Below are 20,973 nucleotides of genomic sequence, written 5' to 3' on the forward strand. Positions count from 1 at the left end.
ATATTCAAAATCTCACATAGTTATATACATAAATGCAACTGAATATGTATTTAGATGTTTTAACAAGCAGAAAGGACTGGTTAAACTCATAATAGTGGCTGTTTCTGGGAAGGGTGAAGGAGACAAGAGATGGAAAAGAGGATGAGAGCCAGAAGAGACCCTTGTAATGTTTCCTTTCTTTTATTAAAAATACACTGACAGTTAAAGCTGAGAGGTGAGAATAATATTCTCATGGTTTTTGTGACCTTAAAATTTCACAAACTAAGTGAAACGGCAGAAAGCGAAAAAATAAACGTAAATAAATGTTATATTGCCCAAAAAGAGATTTAAAATGGAGGTTAGACACACGAGGCTTACTTTCTCAAAAAAGTAGAATCTGCAGGGAAGTTTAACAACTGTAAAGAATGAAAGCTGGTAGCTTCTACCAGCCCAAAGCCTAAAATGTTCTGCTTATTATAATTCGTAGGTAATATATTTTATGTTTGCAAATGAATGCAGTGATTTTAGACCTCACTTTTAGAGATGTTAAAAATGCAAAGTACATATTCCAATTCTTCCTGATTTTCCTTCTCTTTCCATGAATGAAAAATATACATATTTGATGATTTCCAACTTCATACAACTGATCTTTCTCTTAGCTTTCTCTTACCAAACTCCCTCCCTCATTCAGCCACCAGCCAGTCCGACTGTGCCACCTGCACAGCAGCCCTCATACTGTCTCACATCAGGATCCTGCCCGACCTGCGAGGAGCAGCAGCAAGAAGGAGACAGAACCTCCATGCTGAACATCTTGGGGCTTTCTCAGAGACTCCAGAGGACCCTGATAGGGACAGAGCCTGGCCAGCAATCCATGTTGCCAGCTGTATGATTGTGGGCAGGTAAATTCTCAATTTAAAATGGGTGTAATAATAACATGTTCTTTCCAGAATGAGCTTAATGAAGATCATATGGCTGTTTGGAACTCAGAAAAGCACTGGTGAGGATGCCAACAGGGGAACCAATAGCCTATAAATAATCATTTAAGAAAGAGCATGAATGTAATTACTTAGGAACAAAGGGCAGAGTGGAGAGATGCCCAGGACTGAGCTGGACAAGCTGCACCCTTTAGTGGCTTGTGGCTGCCAGAGCCCTGAGCTCAGAATAGCACCTGCAACTTTGGGAGGCTAAGGCGGGTGGATCACCTGAGGTCAGGAAGTCAAGACCAGCCTGGCCAACATGGTTGAAACCCTGTCTCTACTAAAAATACAGACAAATGATTCCACAATACACATCTGTTATCAGTGCTGCCACAGTACACATCTGTTCTCAATGTCTAAAACCCTCCAATGGCCTCCCGTTGCCTGGAGAAAAAAATTCAAACTCTTTGACATGAGTCAGGTACTGACAGGGGGCAGAGTACACACACAAAAGGTGCATGCTGGAGGTAATGTAAGGAAGGGGTTATTTATAAAAGTGCAGGCAGGTCCAGAGGAAGCAGCAGGAGATGGTGGAGCTCCAGGCGCTGCTGACAGCAGAAATCCACAACCCTCTCTGGAGGAAGAGGAGGAGCAAGGGATGGTGGGTGACCTGCTGAGAAAGCCGGGGTGTGAGAGGGCCACTGACAGGAGCTGTGGCCTTCTATGTAGAGGAATGTGGCCACTGCCAACCTGAAGGGGTGCGGGTGCACTCTAACCAAGCCCTCTTCCCTCCCTCTGACCTCCCATTGCCTGAGCCCAACCAGGAGATAGAGGATAAGAGACCACTAAGGCAGCCCATAAGGCCCGTCTTGAAGGTACAGAGTAGATGGAGACACCTGGCACCCCCACCTGAAACTCAGAGACACCATTTATCACCTGGATTCCTGGCCCATAACTGCACACCTACCTCTAGCCACTCCCTGCTCTGAATTGCCCGCCTCATTCTGGCCAAGAAATCCTCCTAAAATGCAAACCCAATCACACCATTCCCCCAAGTAGAACTCTTCAGTGGCTCTGCACCATCTACACAGCAAGTCCAGCTCTGTAGTGAGACCATAAGACTTTTTATAACCCATCTCTACTCACATGCTTGCTCACAGAAGTTTCACGAATGCACACGTTTGGTTCATCACAAATGTCTAAGAGAGCCATCCTCAGCCCCTGCCTTCTCCTGGGTCCTGCCACAGAGAGGACCTAGCTGCTAAGGAGTCCAGAGATTGACTTTTGGTCATCTGTAGAACATCACAACAGCTGTGCCCTCCTGGAGCTACTGGCAGAGCTGCGCTTCCCAGGACCAGTAGAGGGCGCCATGACATTGAATGGCCACATGCTGGAGACCACATCTTGGGCTTATGGCTGCCAGAGCCCTGAGCTCAGAATGGCACCTGCAACTTTGGGAGGCTAAGGCGGGTGGATCACCTGAGGTCAGGAAGTCGAGACCAGCCTGGCCAACATGGTTGAAACCCTGTCTCAAAATACAAAAATTAGCCAGGTGGGGTGGCTAATTTGAAAAACTTAGCTGGGTGTGGTGGTGCACGCCTGTAATCCTAGCTACTAGGAAGGCTGAAGCAGGAGAATCTCTTGAACCCGGAGGCAGAGGTTGCAGTGAACCAAGATCATGCCACTGCACTCCAGCCTGGATGACAGAGCAAGACTCGGTCTCAAAAAAAAAAAAAAAAAAGTCTGCATAAAAACTTATCACAGGGAACAAAAGCAAGAAACAAAGAATGGGAACTTCCTTAAGTGTCTACAAGTGTAAAATAAGAAATAATGTACATTATGAGCTTGGTTACAACAATGTCAAGAAGCCAGTCACAAAATGGTGCAATTAACGATGAAAGGCAAAACGTTCACACAAGGGCAGAATCATTCTCTTTATGAGCTGGTGTGAAAACTCTCTGCACTAGGTATGAGAGCAAGAAAGCAAAAAGAAAAGATTTCATTTTCAAATAATAACACTAAGATTATTCAGTTAAAGTTTTCATTGCAAGCTGATTTAAAAAAATGTAGCTGCGCACATATTTTTAATAGCAATAATTAGGGTCCCTGAAGAAAACTACTACAAGACACGCTAGGAGTGAAATAGTCAATGAGTAAATCCAGGCTTTAAAACAAACAAATCAGAGATGATGTTTGTTTTAACCTTGTTGACATTTGTTTAATCAGAGATACGCCAGAAGCACTGCAGAAATTTGTACCCTCAGGATAGGGCTGCTATCATAGAAAGAGGTGGTGGCTTTTATACCAAGTCTGTCTGAAAGCATTGAGATTCAGGTACTTTGAGTGATTATTAAAGTTGCAGATTTGTAGTGTACAATGTTGCTTGGACATTTGAATTCCACACCAAATGACATTAAAATATAAAATTCAGCTGCTTCCATCCAATTTGTTTTCAGCTCCTTGTGAAGATGTGGATGTAGAATACCCCGCTGAAAAGAGACAGGAGAATTTCACTAACAGTTTGCAAGCTAAAGGCAGAATCGCCATTTCATAACATAATACTTACCCTTACTGTTAGGAAAGCAGGGGCCTAGGAGAGCCTGAGGGACACCATTTTCAAATCAAGCCCATCTTAAAACTAGCAAGACACATTCCTTGCCAGTCACGACCCATGGCCCTAAGATGTTTACAGCTAAGGAAGTGGCTTGGCAATGCCTGCGAAGACAAACTTCTACAACAGAAAGCCCAGATGTCCCAATACCCATAACAATATATGCTTTCAAGATAATTATAGTTAAGCTTCGACGTACTTAAACACACTAAAATGTCAAGGATAGTTTTCTTTAAATCAATAGGAGAATAAATTTTTTCGTGCTGCCAGCCCACCCACACACAGGCAAAGCCTAGTTTAGTCTTTATATAGATAATATTCCTATATAGGAAAAATTTAATGATGGCATATTCCTCCACTTGCTTTCTGTGGATGCTCTACTCTGTAATGGAATAACTTTCAATAAACTATCCCAATTCACCGCACCCTGCAACTCACCTTGAATTCTTTCCTGTGTGAAATCCAAGGACCCTCTCTTGGGGTCTGGTTTGAGACCCCGTTTTCCATAACATTACTATGTTTAATAGATTCCCATCTTTTATTTTCTGTTCTGTTCCTTTCTGTTTTTCAATTGATTTTTATTACTTATGATGGATCTCACCCTTCAGTTGGTAAAGCACTGTCCTAGAATTGGGCTAAAAGAAAATGTAGTTGATTGGCAGTGGGCTCTGGAAGACAGAGGCCTTCTCACCTGCTCCAGGGCCCGTGGAGAGAGCTGAGCTTGAGGACTACAAGAGAAGAATCCTTTTGGTTCATCCTGTCGCAAACTAAGCTTGGACTCCACCTGCGCTTCGTGGGTTAAATAGAAGACTGACTCTTGTCCTTTTTACCTCTGTTGTTATAATGGTCTAATGAGTTAAATAACAAAGACTGGAAGGAAAGGTGCTGCTCTATGTAAGTGTTTCTTCATGATCACTCAGCAAGGACAGCCTGCTCCATGCATACCTCTGTGCCTTATGGCCCTGTGGGTCCCGGTCCAGAGCCACAGCTGCTCACTGAGTATAGTCAAAAGGCACAAGCAGTCCCAGACCTAGGAACAGACTACGTCCTGCAGGTCTAAGTCCATTGTTCAGAGCTGTGAACTCTGAAAAAAGGTTAATCCTGAGTGACTAACTGGGCCTAAATTCAAATTACAGCCAAGTGGCCATTTTCTGACTAGAGGTCATACATGTATTTGGAGTTCCCAGAAAACCCTGCACGGACCAATCCGAATTCAGCAAGTGTAAACAAATCAGAACTAAGCAAGTTTGTATCCTTCATTTGCATGAGTGGAACCTGGGTGGAAACTTTCTCTCTAAAAGATAAACTCTCCCTTTGTTATTTGGAGCACACACATCTTCATTTTACACTGAAGGTTGTCTCTCCCTGGTCTGCAAACTGTTTGCTGGAATAAAGTCCCCTTTCCCTAAATTCCTTTTCAGATAACTTTAGTTCACAAAGCCCACAAATGCTTGTGTGACTCATGCTGTGGCTTAGCAGGCAGAGTCTGCCATTGCTCTTAGCATGGTACCAGTAGTGGCCATACCACAAAATACCCACAGAACGCGTCAGATCATGGAACAGTGCCATTCTAACAAAATGCCTCAACACCTCAACCAAAGGAGAGGTCACCTCCTCCCAGACTTACCTATGAACATAGGTGTGCAGATGCACCTGTCATCACCTTTTCCCCCAGAGGAAGCATCACCCAGGCCATTCTCATCCTGTGCCTTTCTACAGGTTGTGACAGCTCTGCTGAGTAGCTGCAGGGACATTTTGATCTGGGAAAAGTGGAGCAGAACCCTGTCAGATATAAAGAGACTGAGAATCAAAGTGGCTGGAATTCTCTTAGGTCAGCATTGTGTTGAGAGTTACCCTGTGTGTTCAATAAAACCACCACTGACTTGTCCTCAGCTTCCACTGCCAACATCTATGTTCATAAGAGGCACTTAAGAAGCCGATTGGCCAAATCTACAGTAATGGAGGATAAGACCAAAGGTTAGAGACACAGCCCTTGGAAATTATTCTGTAACAGCAATCCGCTGTGCCCAGCTGGGGCCGTGCAGACAGGAATAAGGGACGCACCGGTCCACACACCTGCAGGCGCTCACAATCTCTCACAAAGGCCAGAATTGTTGCTTTCAAAAGGATGTCACACAAGCTAGAAAAATGAAATATTAAGACAACAACTCGCCCCCCAAAAAAGTTTCCATTTCCAATATACTAAAAGCCTTGTCCTGTGCCTATTCTTTAACCTGGAATCCTCTTTAGAAGCTATACTCTAAAGAAATATTCGCCTCACTGCTGAGCTTATAAGGTAGGCCTAATGTCCAACAATATGAAATCCCTTCAATGAACTGCAGCACCTCCCCATATAACCCACATAGAAGCTGTCCTCTTTCCTCACCTTCGAGCTTCCCATGCCAAAGAGGGACCTCTTGGACCCAAATATGTCTTAGCAATATAGAAGATGCTGGAGACTTGTAGGAGAAGTGAAGAGGGTTTACAGCGTAGCCCCACAGAAAACAACTTATGATCCTGTCACTCACTTGTCCCTTTTTTCCATGCCTCAGTCTAGTCAGAAAACCACTAGATCCTAGATGGCTTCTTCTCCCTTCCCCCTCCTTTCTCTTCTCCTCTCCCTCCCTTGCTCCTCCTTCCTCCGTCCCCGACTCCTTACTTCCAACCAAAACTTGACTAGCTCCAGTCTCATCCCTCCTTATTGAAAACTATTTTACTCATCCCTCTTCCCCCACTACTGCCCAATCTTTATTCCTTACCCATATCGGACTTCACCAAAACAAAGGCCAGGATAATAAACAGGACAAACTCTCTTTCAAAAAACATCTTAATGACCATAATTTGTGATTTTGTTACAATTTGAGGAGTCCGGATCCCCAGGGAAGACTAACAAGAAGTTCTCCTAACAAAGATGGGTCTCCCCTTACTAAAAACTCCTGTAATGGCTGAAAAGAGCATGAGGTTTTTCACGCATCTTTACACATTCAATAGAACAAAATGCAGCAGTTAAAAACGATCTGTAGAAGGCTACCTTGTGACAGAAAGGCATTGGAGATATGCTGTTAGTGACAAAAATAGGTTATAAATTAATTTTTCCATGCATGCCTCTATATTTATAAATACACACACACGCGCGCGCGCGCAAAGACAGGAAGGACAGACATTAAATGTTCATAGTGCTTAAGATATTGCATAGTATAATAGCTAGGACCATGGCCCTGGAGACAGAAAACTACAGCCTCTCTTCCACTTATCAGCCATGGGACCTTGGGCAATTTAGCCTCAAAGCCCCCGTTCCTTTATCTATGTGCTAGGGTTGTTATAAGAGTTAAGTGCAATACACAGAGAGCGAGAGAGAGAGTACCTAACATGTATTATGTGCTCAGTAAACGTGCATCATAGTACTCATTGTTACATATATTCCTAACTGCTTTATACATTTTTCCCTGTCCTCTAAGTTCCCTCCCCTCACCCCCACGCCTCAACAGGCCCTGGTGTGTGTTGTTCCCCTCTCTGTGTCCATGTTGAACAAAATTTTAATAGCACTACACCAACCAGCTTTAAAATCAGGACAAAAATATTCGAATTGGATGCTGCATCTTTTTAAGGAAGTTAACATTCATGCTTTTTTCATCTTAAAGCATGCTCACAAATCAGCAACACCAACAGGAAAAATAAAGCACTGTCTATGACAATCATTTTAGCTTGTTTGCTGAACCAAACAGGTTTACATCAATGAGAATATATTTAATTACTATCAAATAGCAGCTTTAATACCAGTCAAGTCATAGATTAAAAATAAAAACAAACTTATAACTTGGAAATTAATCTTTAGGAGTTTTGAAACCTTTCTGAAAAAGCTATGTGGCTTTTTGTACCTCAGAAAAATCCAAGCAATATTCTTGGTCAAAAAACACTGATTAATGTAGAAAATGAATCAACTCACTGATAAGACACTAAAAAGAAAGGTGTACCAAAATAATCTCATTTTGAGTCTTGGTTATTTCACTGAGCTAACACATACTGTGTGTTTTCAGTACCAGTTAAACCTTGTGTCTGTGTGTGTACTATTGGTCAGATAATGTTGTTACTCTGGAAGAATTCATGACATATGAAGACAAATGCCTGCCCCTAGCACAGTCTCAGCTTCAACTGCTACAGACTGTCACTGAAAAAAAATGTATTGGTCAGTCTGAGCCATGTCAAGTTAACTATGGAAGTAGCAAATCCACACCACAAACTGTGCTAGCACTTTCTTTTCAGGTCTAACTCCAAAATAGGTACAGCCTGGAAGCCACTACCCCAATCTGTGAAAAGTGGTAGAACTTGGCTACCAGGAAGGTGTGGTTGTATAGTACGTTCTCATGGCCCATACCAGGTTCCCACGGAGAGCTGCACAGTCAGCCCTGCAGCATTCACAACAGTGCATTGACAAGATTCCGATGCAGATCAGCACCCATGTGTCTGATGTGAGTACTGTGGAGCCTGCTGGGAGGTAACTGAGTATCCCATGCTGCTCTTCGGCTGGGATGTGCTTGGTCCAGGGTTGGGATATAGGCAGCATGTGTGTTGGAACGCTGATAGTCTGAGGCCATGAAAAGTCCACCTGAGGTAGTGGTAGGAGGAACAAGCCTCACTTTCTTCTGTGTGTGACTGTTGTCTTGATTCCTGGGTGGCCAGTTCCATTCGTGTGGTTATTGCCCTGCTGCTGGTGGTGGTTCCTTTTGTCTCCTTTGTCATCAGGTTCTTCTTCTTCCATTAAAAATTCTGATTTGGGGTAAGGGATTTGATAACTGGCAAAAATGTCTGATGTAGGAAGTGGGTCTTCTAAGAAATGGGGAATCTGTTCCGAGGTAATTCACTTTATTGGGTCCATGGTAAGAAACTTCTAAAGCAAGTGGAATGCTTTACTATCTGGTTTAACTTTGTGGTTTTCCATATACTTGATAAGGCTGCAGTTTAGTATACTTATTTCTTCTGAAATATTTCATTAATGTTGAATGTTCAGGCATCTTTTTTACATCTTCCCAATCTTTATTTGCAGGAAATCCCATTACATTGAGTATTCTGTCCAGCCAGTCATGGTGACAAAGATTACTAGTTTTGATGTCCTCTTGTCGACCGTGAAATACTGGTTTTGACATTAGTAATTCTTCAAACATACACCCCATAGCCCAAATATCAATAGCTTTGGTATAATGCCCTACTTAAAGCAGTAATTCAGGGGCTCGGTACCAGAATGTAACAATCACTGGATCCAAATCTGCTAATGTAAGCTAGTACAATTCTTTAAAATGTTTTGCATTATCCATTTATAATCAATTTTATTAGACCAAAAACATACTTATGTTTCTTTTCAAGGCAGCCTTTCTCTCCCATGTGTGAGGCTTCCATGGGACCAGCCCTAGAAGTTTCTTAAAGGACCTATAAAACATGCCCTTAAATCGTTCTGAGTTCTTACAATTTCCCACATTACTTCAGGTGAGTTTTGCTAAACTTCCCACCACTACACACCAAGCATCATTTTTTCCTCTAGCTTCCCATACTATTTTCCTCACCATCCTTCAACCCTCCCTAACAGTTTCCTTGATGCCTGCCAAGCTCCCCCTGCCACTCAGACCCAAAGCCAAAGTCACATGTCTTAAGCCTTCATTGCTGTAGCACCTCACTCCGGTACCAAATTCTGTTCCCGTAATCTGGAGCAAATCAGCCCAAAGCCTAATGGATTATTTTGCTCATAATTCTGCAATTTGAGCAGGGCTAAGCTGAGATGGTTTACTCTGTTCCACATTGCTCGACTGGGGCTGGAGGATGCAGTCCTAAATGGTTCACTCACCTGGTGACAAGTTGCTACTAGTTGTCAGCTAAGAGTGCAGCCAGGGCTGTATGCAAGACCCCAGTTTATCACCGTGTAGGCCTCTTAATGGGGCAGCTTAGAATTTCTCACTGTATGATGGCTGGGTGGCAAGAACAAGTATTCCAAGGGACAGAAAGTATTAATAAAAGCTGCAGTTCCTTCAGATTGGAAGAGGCTGGAAATGGTTACAACATCATTTCCACTACATTCTATTGGTCAAGCGATCACAGAGCCACCCCAGAGTCAAGTGGACCAAAGAACCACACGAATGGAACTGGCCACCCACGGAATCAAGACAGCAGTCACACACAGGGACCCCCATTGAAGAAAGTGAGGCTTGTTCCTCCTACCACTACTGCAGGTGGACCTTTCATGGCCTCAGACTATCAGCATTCCAATACACATGCTGCCTGTATCCCAACCCTGGAACAAAGAATTTGCAGTCATCTTTAATCTGTCCCATCAGTGAAGCTATTAGCTGGTTGCTTATTGCTATCATAATTTCATATCTATCCACTCCCATTTTATTATTCCCCATGATGCAACAGTCTCAGGTATCATTGTGCTAGAAGACGCACCAGAACTCCAGGCATCCACTCACAGCTGTCAACACTGCACATCCCTGAACCGGGTTTGTGGTCCTCACCCTCAGATTACTGAAATACCTCTCTGGGCTGTGGCATCAGTAACTTTGGCCTTTCCCATCCTCTAGCCCAAGCCTAAATTGTCTTCCTTAGCTGTGAACCTGCATGGCTGGGGAGATGAAATAGCATCATTGACTTGGCCAGGCTGTGTTTTCAACTAGAAGGATCTCCTCCTAATAGCTTTTCTAACTTTCCAAATTTTATCCTCAATACCTGCTCTGAGCAACTTGCTCCAAGGTACAAGAGTAGACTTTTTCTCCCAGGAGGGCCTGCACCAGAAGTCAATGAGTTAATAGTGACGTAGACAGAGGGAGAAAATGGAGCATGAGAGTATAATACCTTGGCGCATGTGGTAAGGTACCACTGGTATCATTTGCTCCTCTATTCCGAGGGCTGGGATGACTGATATTAAAGGCAAATACAGAATTTGTCTTAGGAAAGTGTTTTTGGAACCCGCTGCTTTGGACTAACTTTGCTCGATGGAGATTGATGCTAAATGTCTGAATATAGCATTTCTTTAGGCAGACTTGTGGACATCACTTGAGTGCATACCATCTGAAAGTCTGTTGTGAATTTCATCAGCCTTGTGACCAATTATGTTTGTGACTGAGTGTCAGTCACCTAGATGTCTCCAAGTCCTGCAGGCTTGGGATCATCCTGCTTGTATTTTTTTTTTTTTCTTTTTTGAGGCACTATCTCACTCTGTCACCAGGCTGGAGTGCAGTGGCACGATGTTGGCTCACTGCAACCTCTGCCTCCCAGGTTCAAGCGATTCTCCTGCCTCAGCCTCCTGAGGAGCCAGGACTACAGGCACGCACCACCACGCCCAGCTAATTTTTGTATTTTTAGTAGAGACAGGGTTTCACCATGTTGGCCAGAACAGTCTTGATCTCTTGACCTTGTGATCCGCCCACCTCAATCTCTCAAAGTGCTGGGATTACAGGCATGAGCCACCGTGCCCAGCCCCCGTTTGTAATTTTTAAGTAGAATTTACTTGAACCCCTATCCAACATATGGTGGAAAACCCAGTTTGCTCTACCCTATTTCCTAACACCTGAGGAGTACCTCTCGTGTCACTAATTTCTTTTCTCTCCTGACCTCTCTCATGGCTCGCATATTTCAATTGTTTCCTGTGTTGGTGCCAAACTGACCCAGAACTCCCCCCCCGCCCCCACACACACACAAAACACTATCACAAAACATTTGTATCAGCCCAGTAATTCCTCAAACCTGGCTTTAGAAACACCTGGAGGACTTTTAAACATCCTGATGCCAAGCCTGCTCCCTGGATATTTCAAGGTCAGCTATGCCTGAGAACCTGTCGACTAGCCCAGTGCTTCTCAAATGCCAGCGTGTGTGAGAATCACCTGGGGAGCTTGTTAAAATGCAGGTTCTGTTTCTGGGCCCCAGGTGGGGCTCTAGACTCTGCATCTCTAGTAAGTTCTCAAGTGATGCTGATGCCGCTGATCCCCAGACCACACTTTGACTAGCAAGGAGCTAGCGGATATGAGGCATGACATGGGTCCAGCAAACAGTTACAACCAGACATCAGACACATCAGCGACACCGCCATCGGGAACTTCTCAGAGGCCATCCTACTTCCCCAGTTCCAGCTCCAGGGCCCCCTCTCACTTCTTATTTCCCTGGACTTCTACCCATTCCCAGGCCCTTGTCTTTCTAGGGATGCCATGGCCACTGTATATTTATTTATTTATTTAATTTATCTTTGAGAGAGGATCTCTTTCTGTCACCCGGGCTGGAGTGCAGTGGCACAGTCATGGCTCACTGTAGCATTACCCTCCTGGGCTCCAGTGATCCTCCTACCTCAGCCTGCCAGGTAGCTGGGACTGCAGGTACATGCCACCACATGAGGTTTTTTTTTTTTTTTTTTTGTAGAGGTCTTATTGTTTCCCAGGCTGATCTCAAACACCTGGCCTCAAGCAATCCTCCCACTTCAGCCTCCCAAAGCACTAGGATTACAGACGTGAGTCACTACACCCTGCTAGGTTGCCATGTCTTTATCGGGCAGCTCAATCTAGTTCCCTCTGTCTCCAAACATATCCTGGTGCCACTCTAAGAGCTGTCTTGCCACACCTAAATGCACCATCGAAAGAATTTGCAGACCCCAAGGCAGTACTGTGCCCAAGGAATGCTACCTCTAGCTTCTAAAGCAGAGGTTCCCAAACTCTCTCAGTTCATGGCATCTTTAGTGTACCAGGAATTTCTTCACAGAGTACTTTAAGCCAAAATAAACACCTGACAGTTCTGTTTCTCTCTCTCTCTCTTTTTTTTTTTTTCCGAGATGGAGTCTCACTCTGTCACCCAGGCTGGAGTAAAGTGACACAATTTCGGCTCACTGCAACCTCCGCCTCCCGGGTTCAAGCAATTCTCCTGCCTCAGTCTCCTGAGTAGCTGGGATTACAGGTGCATGCCACCATGCCCGGCTAATTTTTGTGTTTTTCATAGAGACAGGTTTTCACTATGTTGGTCAGGCTGGTCTCGAACTCCTGACCTCGTGATCCGCCCACCTCGGCCTCCCAAAGTGCTGGGATTACAGGCATGAGCCTCCACGCCTGGCCAGTTCTGCTTGTTAAGTAATTGCGTTGAAACAATTTAACGGCAATGGTTTTCATGGGCCTGACAGATGTCACTGTGTTTTCCTCAAAATATTTAAATATCCCATGACACCTCGTGAGTGTGCTGAGGTGCCCCTACAGTCCACACTTTGGGAACCACGGTTCAAAACTAATAGTTGGTATATATGTCACCTCCAAATGCCCTAGCAAGGTAATAGAAACCCATAGTGATGATTGTATGTAATGTAAATGGGGGACTGAATCTGACGGGAGAGGAGGGGATTTCAGAGAGGCGCTGTCCCACCCTTAACACCAGCCGGATCTGGCACAAACAGGCCAACATTACTCTGTTGTAGCCAAGAGAGTCACTTTCTAGATTCATCTCCCAGTGGAAGTTCCAAAGGGTGCTGGGATTAGAATAGTATAGTATACGAGAGAAAGTAAGAGCAGAAAGATAGTTTGTCTCTTGGTAAAAACTTGTAAACATGACTCATCTAATATCAGAAAATCTAGGAGGAAAGCTTAACTATTATCAGATTGCTGTGACACCTGATGGTGCAAACTGTTTCCAGTTAGGAGTCCAACCCTGAGATACAGTGATTCTCAACCTTGGCTGCACAATAAAATCACTTGGAGAGTTTTCAAAAAATACAAATGGCTGGGCTCCCACCCAGACCAGTTAGTTGAGTCAGTCTCCGAAGGCAAGATCCAGAGATATTTATTTATTTATTTATTTATTTATTTATTTATTTATTTATTTATCTATCTGAGACAGGGTCTTGCTCGGTCACCCAGGCTGGAGTGCAGTGGCACAATCTCAGCTCACTGTAGCCTCAGCTTTATGGGGTCAAACAATCCTCCCATCTCAGCCTCCCAAGTAGCGGGGACTACAAGCGTGCACCACACCCAGGTAATTTTTTTTTTTCTTTGTAGAGACAGGGTCTCACCATGTTGCCCAGGCTGGTCTCAAACTCTCAAACTCCTGGGCTCAAGAGATCCTCCTGCCTCAGCCTCCAAAGTGCTGGGATTACAGGTGTAGGCCACTGCACCCAGTCTAAAAGTTTTAAATTTTGACGAGGTCCAATTTACCTATTTTTTTTTGTTGTTCTTGCTTGTGCTTTTAGTATCATCTAAGAATCAACCACCAAATCCAAGGTCATAAAGATGTATGCCTGTTTTCTTCTAAGAATATTATAGTTTTAGCTCTTACATTTAAGTGCTTGAGTCATTTTTGAGTTAATTTCTGTGTATGGTGTGAGATAAGGGCCCAGTTGCATTCCTTCACATATGATTATCCAGCACCATTTGTTGAAAATATGATTCTTTCCCTCATTGAATGGTCTTGGCACCTTTGCTGAAAATCAATTGATCATAGATGTATGAGATTATTTCTGGACTCTCAATTCTATTCCACGTATTTACATCTCTCCTTATGAGGTAGGGGGTGGGACTTGACTCTGAAGGCAAGACTGGGACAATGGACCAAATTGAGGACTAACTGAAACAGGGCTTGGGTGGAAGGAGCTTTTCGTAAGACATACCCACCAGTTCACCATGTCAGTTTACTGTTTCCATGGCAACACCAGGACATTAATCCCCCTTCCATGGCAATGACTCGATGACTGAAAAGTTATTATCAATTCCCTAGAAATTTCTGCATAAATTGCCCCTTAATCTGCATGTGTTAAAAGTGGATATAAATGACTGCAAAACTGCCCTGACTTCAGGAGTTCGAGACCAGCCCGGCCAACACAGTGAAATCTCGTCTCCACCAAAAATACAAAAAATTAGCTAGGCATGGTGGTGTAGTTACTGTTAAAGCCCCACACTAGGCCCTTTGAAAAATATGGAGTGTGTCAGAAATTAATCCTATACAATGATGTGACAACTGCAATACAAGATACTGCAATATAGCTGACCTCACCAAAGCACAGGCAGGGGCAGCTCAAAGAGGAAAATGTCACTTCCAGCAAGGGATTGAGGGAGGCGTTTAGGAGGAAGTGACATATAAGCCAGATTTACAGGATGGGGAGGATATACACAGTAGATGACAGAGAAGAGAGTGAAAGCTGGGAATCCCAGCTAAAGGCATCAGGTTTATGGAATGAGTAGGGGACAATACTGAGTGTGTTTATGTTTATGTATGTATATAATTACGTAGTATAATTGCTAATTGACAAAGTAATCTATCACATTTTACATTACCAGATTTTACATCTGTTGTTCTAAATAGACTCAGTCATCAGCCCTGTGTGTGGGCTCTTACCCACCCCCATGCACACCTGAGCTCAGACACTGATGGATGGATCATCTGCCGATCAGAGGTGGCGATAGGGACAAGTTCTCAACTTAGAGTTCCTCCTTCTAGGCACAGCTAATGCAGCTGGATGCCTAATTCCACCCATATTCAGGTGCATCCACGGCCGCAGCTGCAGCAGGTCCTGCCCACTCAGAAAGCCTCCACAAGAGAAGGCACACCCCTCTGACTGTTCCTAAGCTCCTGCCATCTTCACCCCACGAAGCTTCTGCTTCTAGGTGCTTCCTGCCTTGCCCTGTCATCCCCACCCTTGCACTGTCCTCACCATTGGTACAGCTGATGCCCGATGCAACAGAGATCCATGACACCCTGGGCATTGCTGATGGCCTGGGCCCCCCAGTGAGAAAGCACAGAAAAGAGGGTTATCAGTACTGTTACTAATAATCATAATGAACTTTCAGTTGATATTAGCAACACTACTACTACAAATGATAATAATGGACTTTCACTGAATCCCTCTTAACTCCTCCTGTCAACCCTATGTAAAATAGGTTTTATTATTTTCCCATTTTCCTGGTGGGTGAAATGAGGTTAGAAATGTACGAACTTGTTCAGCTTTCAAAGACACCTACATGTTCCTGGCCATGTCTATGCCTCGTGACCACACCAGGGGAGGCAGGAAATCAAGGCTTTGTTGTCCAACTCTGTAGGAGAAGATTTAATCATCATGGGTGAAGAGCGGGAGAAAGAAATCGCAAGCCATAAGAGCGGGAAGGCGCTCCAAGCACCATTGTCCAAGGGTTAGGTGTGGCCAGGATGCAGTGCAGAGTTTCCCTGGTTAAAGACTGCCTCCTCTCAAAGGATCTCAACCTCACTGGCTCCTGCTCACTGTACCCACCTGAAAGGGGCAAGCTTGCTGGGTGCTTCCTTCCAAAGCTTCACTTCCTTCTGCTTTTGTAGAGGGGGTTGTTGTGTTATGCTGTTGCTACAATGTCAATGTGGATAAGTACGAAAAACAAAATACCTAATGGAAACGATACATACAGTATGTACTAAACATTTTTAAGGCATACTTATAAACTTCTTAAAACACACAAAGCAAAATTATACGCTCTTCATAAATATCTACATATAAATACAAGAGCAACATCTGTTCATTTTCTCCTCTTATGTTTATATGTAGATTTCCTGGTTGGATACACCCCCGGTCATGCCTGGGCACTGCTTCTCCATCTACAGTTGGGGTTGACCTGACTGATACCTGTCTCCCTGGAGGGTACGGTCTGCACCTGGGTCTGCTCAGCCTTTCACCCTCATTGCCTGACACAGAGTAAACTGCAGAGGGCTCAGCAGTCTAGCCCACTCTGTCCCACTGCATGTAAATAAGCCTCTCCCAGCTGCTGTCTTCGCTGGGTGCCTCACTGCTGGGGACAGCGCACAGCCACCAGATGTGCCACACGATGGAATTTTTCCACGGTTCAGACTCATATCATCTGGAGTAGGACATCTCCTATCATGTGTGTTTAAGCCTAGACTGAAAGCTAGTACAGTGGGCTGCCAATGTCCAGTCACCCAGTGTGGGCTAGTCATCCAGAAATGGCTCTTAGGCTGAAAAACATATTACCATTTTCTAATGAAATGTATGGGGAGGAGGCAGTGTTTCTCCAAAGGGTGAACAACAAAGAACCACTTGCATCAGAATTACTTGGAAAGTTTTTTTTTTTTTAAGGCAGCTAAATCCCTGAGCTACATCCCAAAACAGTTAAACAAGAATCTCAGGTTGTGCAATCTCTCTTTTTAGGAAGCTCCCTCAAGTGAGTCTTCTGGCACAGTAGAGTTTTAGCACCTCAAGGGCAGTGCAAAGGACTCTGGACTAGGAGTCACAACACCTGAAAGTCTGCCACTTAAAAGCCACATGACTTTGGTAAAGTTACTTGACGTCTCTACATCTGTTTCCTCACCTATAAAGTGGGCACACAAATTCTCCCTGAATTGGTGATTGTCAATCACCCAATGCATGTGAAAATTCCCTCATGGACCAGGAATCACCAGGACCATGACAATGTACTGAACCGTCCCCTCTGCTGTCCCTGCCCCCTTGGGGCAACTGACCTCTGATCCTGTCCTGAGCCCCTGCATGAAGCCTCTCTGATAAAGCACCTTCTGCCAGGGACTGTGGGCAAGGAACAAGGGGGTGTCCAGAGGCTCCAAGTCTCCTGATTAGTTGAACTTTAGAATGCATTTTCCTATGGAAAATTGCCAAGGAAAGGTGGGCTAAGTAAAAAATAACGATGGTAACATGTTTTTGCAGTAAAAAATTGAGTAGGCTTTTGGGTGAGAGGTGGAAACCCCAACTATCATGCATTTCAGCCCTCTGGTGGAAACTGTGCTTCAGGCTCTAAATTTCAGGCTCTAGACTGACTCAGGGATGAATGTTTGGAAGCTGAAGCCAATCTGTGGTCTCTTCTCCTGTAGAGCAGGAGTCAGTACTTTTCATAGAGTGCCAGATTCTATATATCCTGCCACATGCTCTGTTGTTACAGTACAAAGAAGGCCATAGACAGCATGGCTGTGTTGACAAATACACAAAACAGGCAACAAGCTGTATTTGGCCTTTAGGCTGCAGTTTACCAACCCCTGTACTAACACAAGGAGCTCAAAGGTGGCAGTGGTGGTGTGCTGGAGCTAGCTTATATCAGCTTGCAATAGCCAATTCTTAACATCTCTTCCAAACTCTGTGTCTGTGCCTTCATGTTGGTAGTTTGAAATTGGCCATATTTGGAGTAGTTATGCCATGGAAATTGGCAAAAGCTGTATACCCATCTTCACCAGCCCCCTGAGAACCAGCTGATCACATCACTAGGCATGTGTCCACCAGGATGAGATTGAGGGCTGGGGCTGGTTGAGCCAGACAGTGCATGGGAATGTGGGAAGAAAATATTAGATGTCAGTTCCTATTTTATTTAGTCCTTGTAAATTTTTAAATTCTGTGTAAGTTTCATAATGTACCAATGCCAGCATTTCAAGACATGTTCTAGACTTTGTTTAATTGATTAGGATAATTGGGATCAAAAAAATGTTTGGAGTCTACCACCCCTAAAGCTATTTATTATATCCTATGCTGGATAGCTCACTCACGAACAGAGGGCCGAGTGAATAAGGTCTTCTCTTTCTACTCCCAAGACAGCCTTCCTCTTGTCCCCACTGCCTCACTCGGCCCCAGGACCTCGGATGGGGTAGGAGGAGTGACCAGCTGTGAAAGGAGCTCTGGTTGGAATGTTTCCTATGGGAGTTTCTGCCACAGATTAAATGCCCTGAGATCACCTTTTGAGAGACATTAAATTTCATGAGATGAACAGTTATCACGTTGGGTATTATGAGTTGAATTATGTCCCCCAAAAAGATATGTTGAGGTCCCACCCCCTAGTAGCTGTGAATGTGACCTTACTTGGAAATAAGGTCTTTACAGATACAGATCAACTTAAGATGAAGTCATTCGAGCGAGCCCTAATTCAGTATGACTCTGTCCTTATAGGACAATCTGGACACAGAAACACAGAGAGAAGACAGCCATGTGAAGATGCGGGCAGAGACTGGAGTTTTGCTGCCACCAGCCGAGGAACTCTGGAGCTACCACAAACTGAAGGGAGGCTTGGAACAGATTCTCTCTCAGAGCTCTCGGAATAAATCAACAACTGGGGTTCAGACTTTGGCCTCCTGAGCCAGGAGACGATACATTTCTGTTGTTTTAAGCCACCCAGTTTATGGTTCTTTATGGGAGCCCTAACAAACCAATGCTTTGGGATTCTCAGGTGTAAGGCATAAGGGCCAAAACTTTTTCACTAAACATAAAGATCCATGATTACAATTACAGTTACGAAAATGAAATTCAAAACCACCTGAGTTTATTTATACACTTTTTCCAAAATGCATCTACTTTGCAGGGGAAGTCATATTACTATAGAAATAAGGAGAAGACCATCATTTAAATAGAAGCCTTCCTTTCCTTTCTCCCTCCCTCTCTTTTTTTTTTTTTCTTTTTTTTTCCTTTCTTCATTTATAAAAATCTTATGGAGTTCCTACAAGTGCCAAGCGCTGCAGTGGGTTCTTGGCATACATCAAAGAGCAAAGCACTTGTGGGACTTACATGCTAGTGGGAGACACAAACAATAAATGTAAGAAGCAAACTATATAGCGTGTTACAGTGAGAACAATAAGACTGGGTAAAGGGGAGTCGGTAGTGCTGGGGTGAGAAAAGTTTCCAGCATTCAATGGCATAGCACACACGTATGTGATCACCACAACCATGCCTTTCGTGAAGTCAGCAGGACACAGGGCCTTGTGCTTCAGTAAGGTGTTGATGGATTTGCTACCTTGGTGGAACCTCACAGGAAGCATGAGTGACCCATGCCAGAGTGACTCGCTATATGTCACCAGGTTGGAAGGGGATGGAGCAGGACCAAGCCCAGGCTGTCTGTGTCTCCATTTGGCCTGCATGTTCAGCCTCCTCAAGGCCATGGTCAGTAAGCCCCATCTTCTTTCTGCTAGTCTGCAAGGGAACCAGAGTCCTCACTGCCATGAGACAGCCCTGGCTCAGAGACTAATTTGAATAGCTGTGTCTTTGTCATGAAAATAGTTTTGTATATTATGAAGAAGACATGCCTTCCTCTCCAAAGTATCGGTGTCACCTGGCCACATGTTTTTCTTTTATATGCATACATAATATTTCACATATTTATGGCATACGTGCAAGTATTCATTACATGCACTGAATGTGTAATGATCAAGGTAGAATGTTTGGAGTATTCATCGCCTTGAATATTTACCATTTCTCTGTGTTGGGAACATCTACTAAGTATACTATGTACTTTTTTGTCACTGGGCTGGTGTTGATCACCATCATCATCAGGATCAGAAACAGAAGCAGCTGACCTTGTCAGAGCTTCCCATGGGTGTCATCTCACTTGAGCCTCCGTGCCTGGGGTGCTGTCCCTACTCCTCCTTTATGGCTAAGCTTTGTCTGCCTGCCCACCACCAACACGCCTCTCTCCTGGGATTAGCTCTCCAGCTCTGCTTTGAGGAACATCACTGGCCTCATTGGATACAGTCTTGTAGGGAGTATTGATCAAGGTGTGCTGCCCTTCACTGACCAAGGAGTTCATACATGACTCAAACTAGAGCAGTCACATGATTTGTTTGGAATCTCAATCTTTTGCTAACTGACAAAAAACATGATTGGCTCTTACCCATCTGAGTGAGGGGACCAACGTTTTCTGGCTTCTGTCATTTTTGGCCTGCCAGAAGTCCCTGACTTGTTCTTCAGCATGTCTTTCCATTTTGAAAGTTACTTCACATGATAGGCAGAATAATGGCACCCCAAAAACGTGCACATTCTAATCCCCACATCCTGTGAATATGTTACCTTACACAGCAAAAGGGACTTTGCATCTGTGATTAAAGTTAAGCTTCTTTGAGATGTGAGAGTATCCTGCATATTGAGGTGGGCCTGGTGTAAATTGCAAGCATTATTATATGTGAAAGAAGAAGTCAGGAGGGTCAGAGTAAAGCAGTGTGAGAAAAACCTAAGCAGCAAAGATGGGAGTGGGTCACTAGCCAAGGAACGCAGGTGGCCTCTGGAAGCTGGAAGAGGCAAGGAAATTGACTCTCCCATAGAACCCCCCGAAGCATTGCAATCCTGCTGTTTCTTTTATTTTGGCCCAGTGAGACACATTCCAGACTGACCTCCATAATTGTAAGATAATACATTGCATTGTTTAAACCACAAAGTTGGTGGTAATTTGTTACAGCAGCACTAAGAAATGAATATACCCAATATCCTTCTAGAAAGCTCCTTTCATAGTATACTTTTTGCTTAAATAAGCTAGAAGTGATTATTATTGCTTGTAACTGAAGAGCTAAAAGTAATAAACTAATTTCCAGGCCTCCGTCCCCTATATCCACCCCCTCATTCTGTTTCCAGGCCCTGATTTCTGTTCGACCAGCCTTCCTCTCCCCCATTATGAGGATCTGAGCCCTGCTTAGTGATAGGACCATGCCCTGTTGACAGGCCTCCCAGACACTAACTGGCTGCTCACCTGGTCTCCTGGCTATCATCTGAGCCAGATTCCTTGT

The 20,973-nt window shown here is 44.2% G+C and overlaps 1 pseudogene; it reads right to left on the reverse strand.

Annotated features, from left to right (window-relative positions):
• Positions 1-666: 666 nt before the first annotated feature.
• On the reverse strand, positions 667-19,359 carry LOC105530463 (annotated as a pseudogene).
• Positions 19,360-20,973: the final 1,614 nt, after the last annotated feature.

This window comes from Mandrillus leucophaeus, unplaced genomic scaffold (assembly GCF_000951045.1).
Source record: "Mandrillus leucophaeus isolate KB7577 unplaced genomic scaffold, Mleu.le_1.0 Scaffold822, whole genome shotgun sequence".
Classification (NCBI taxonomy): Eukaryota; Metazoa; Chordata; class Mammalia; order Primates; family Cercopithecidae; genus Mandrillus; species Mandrillus leucophaeus.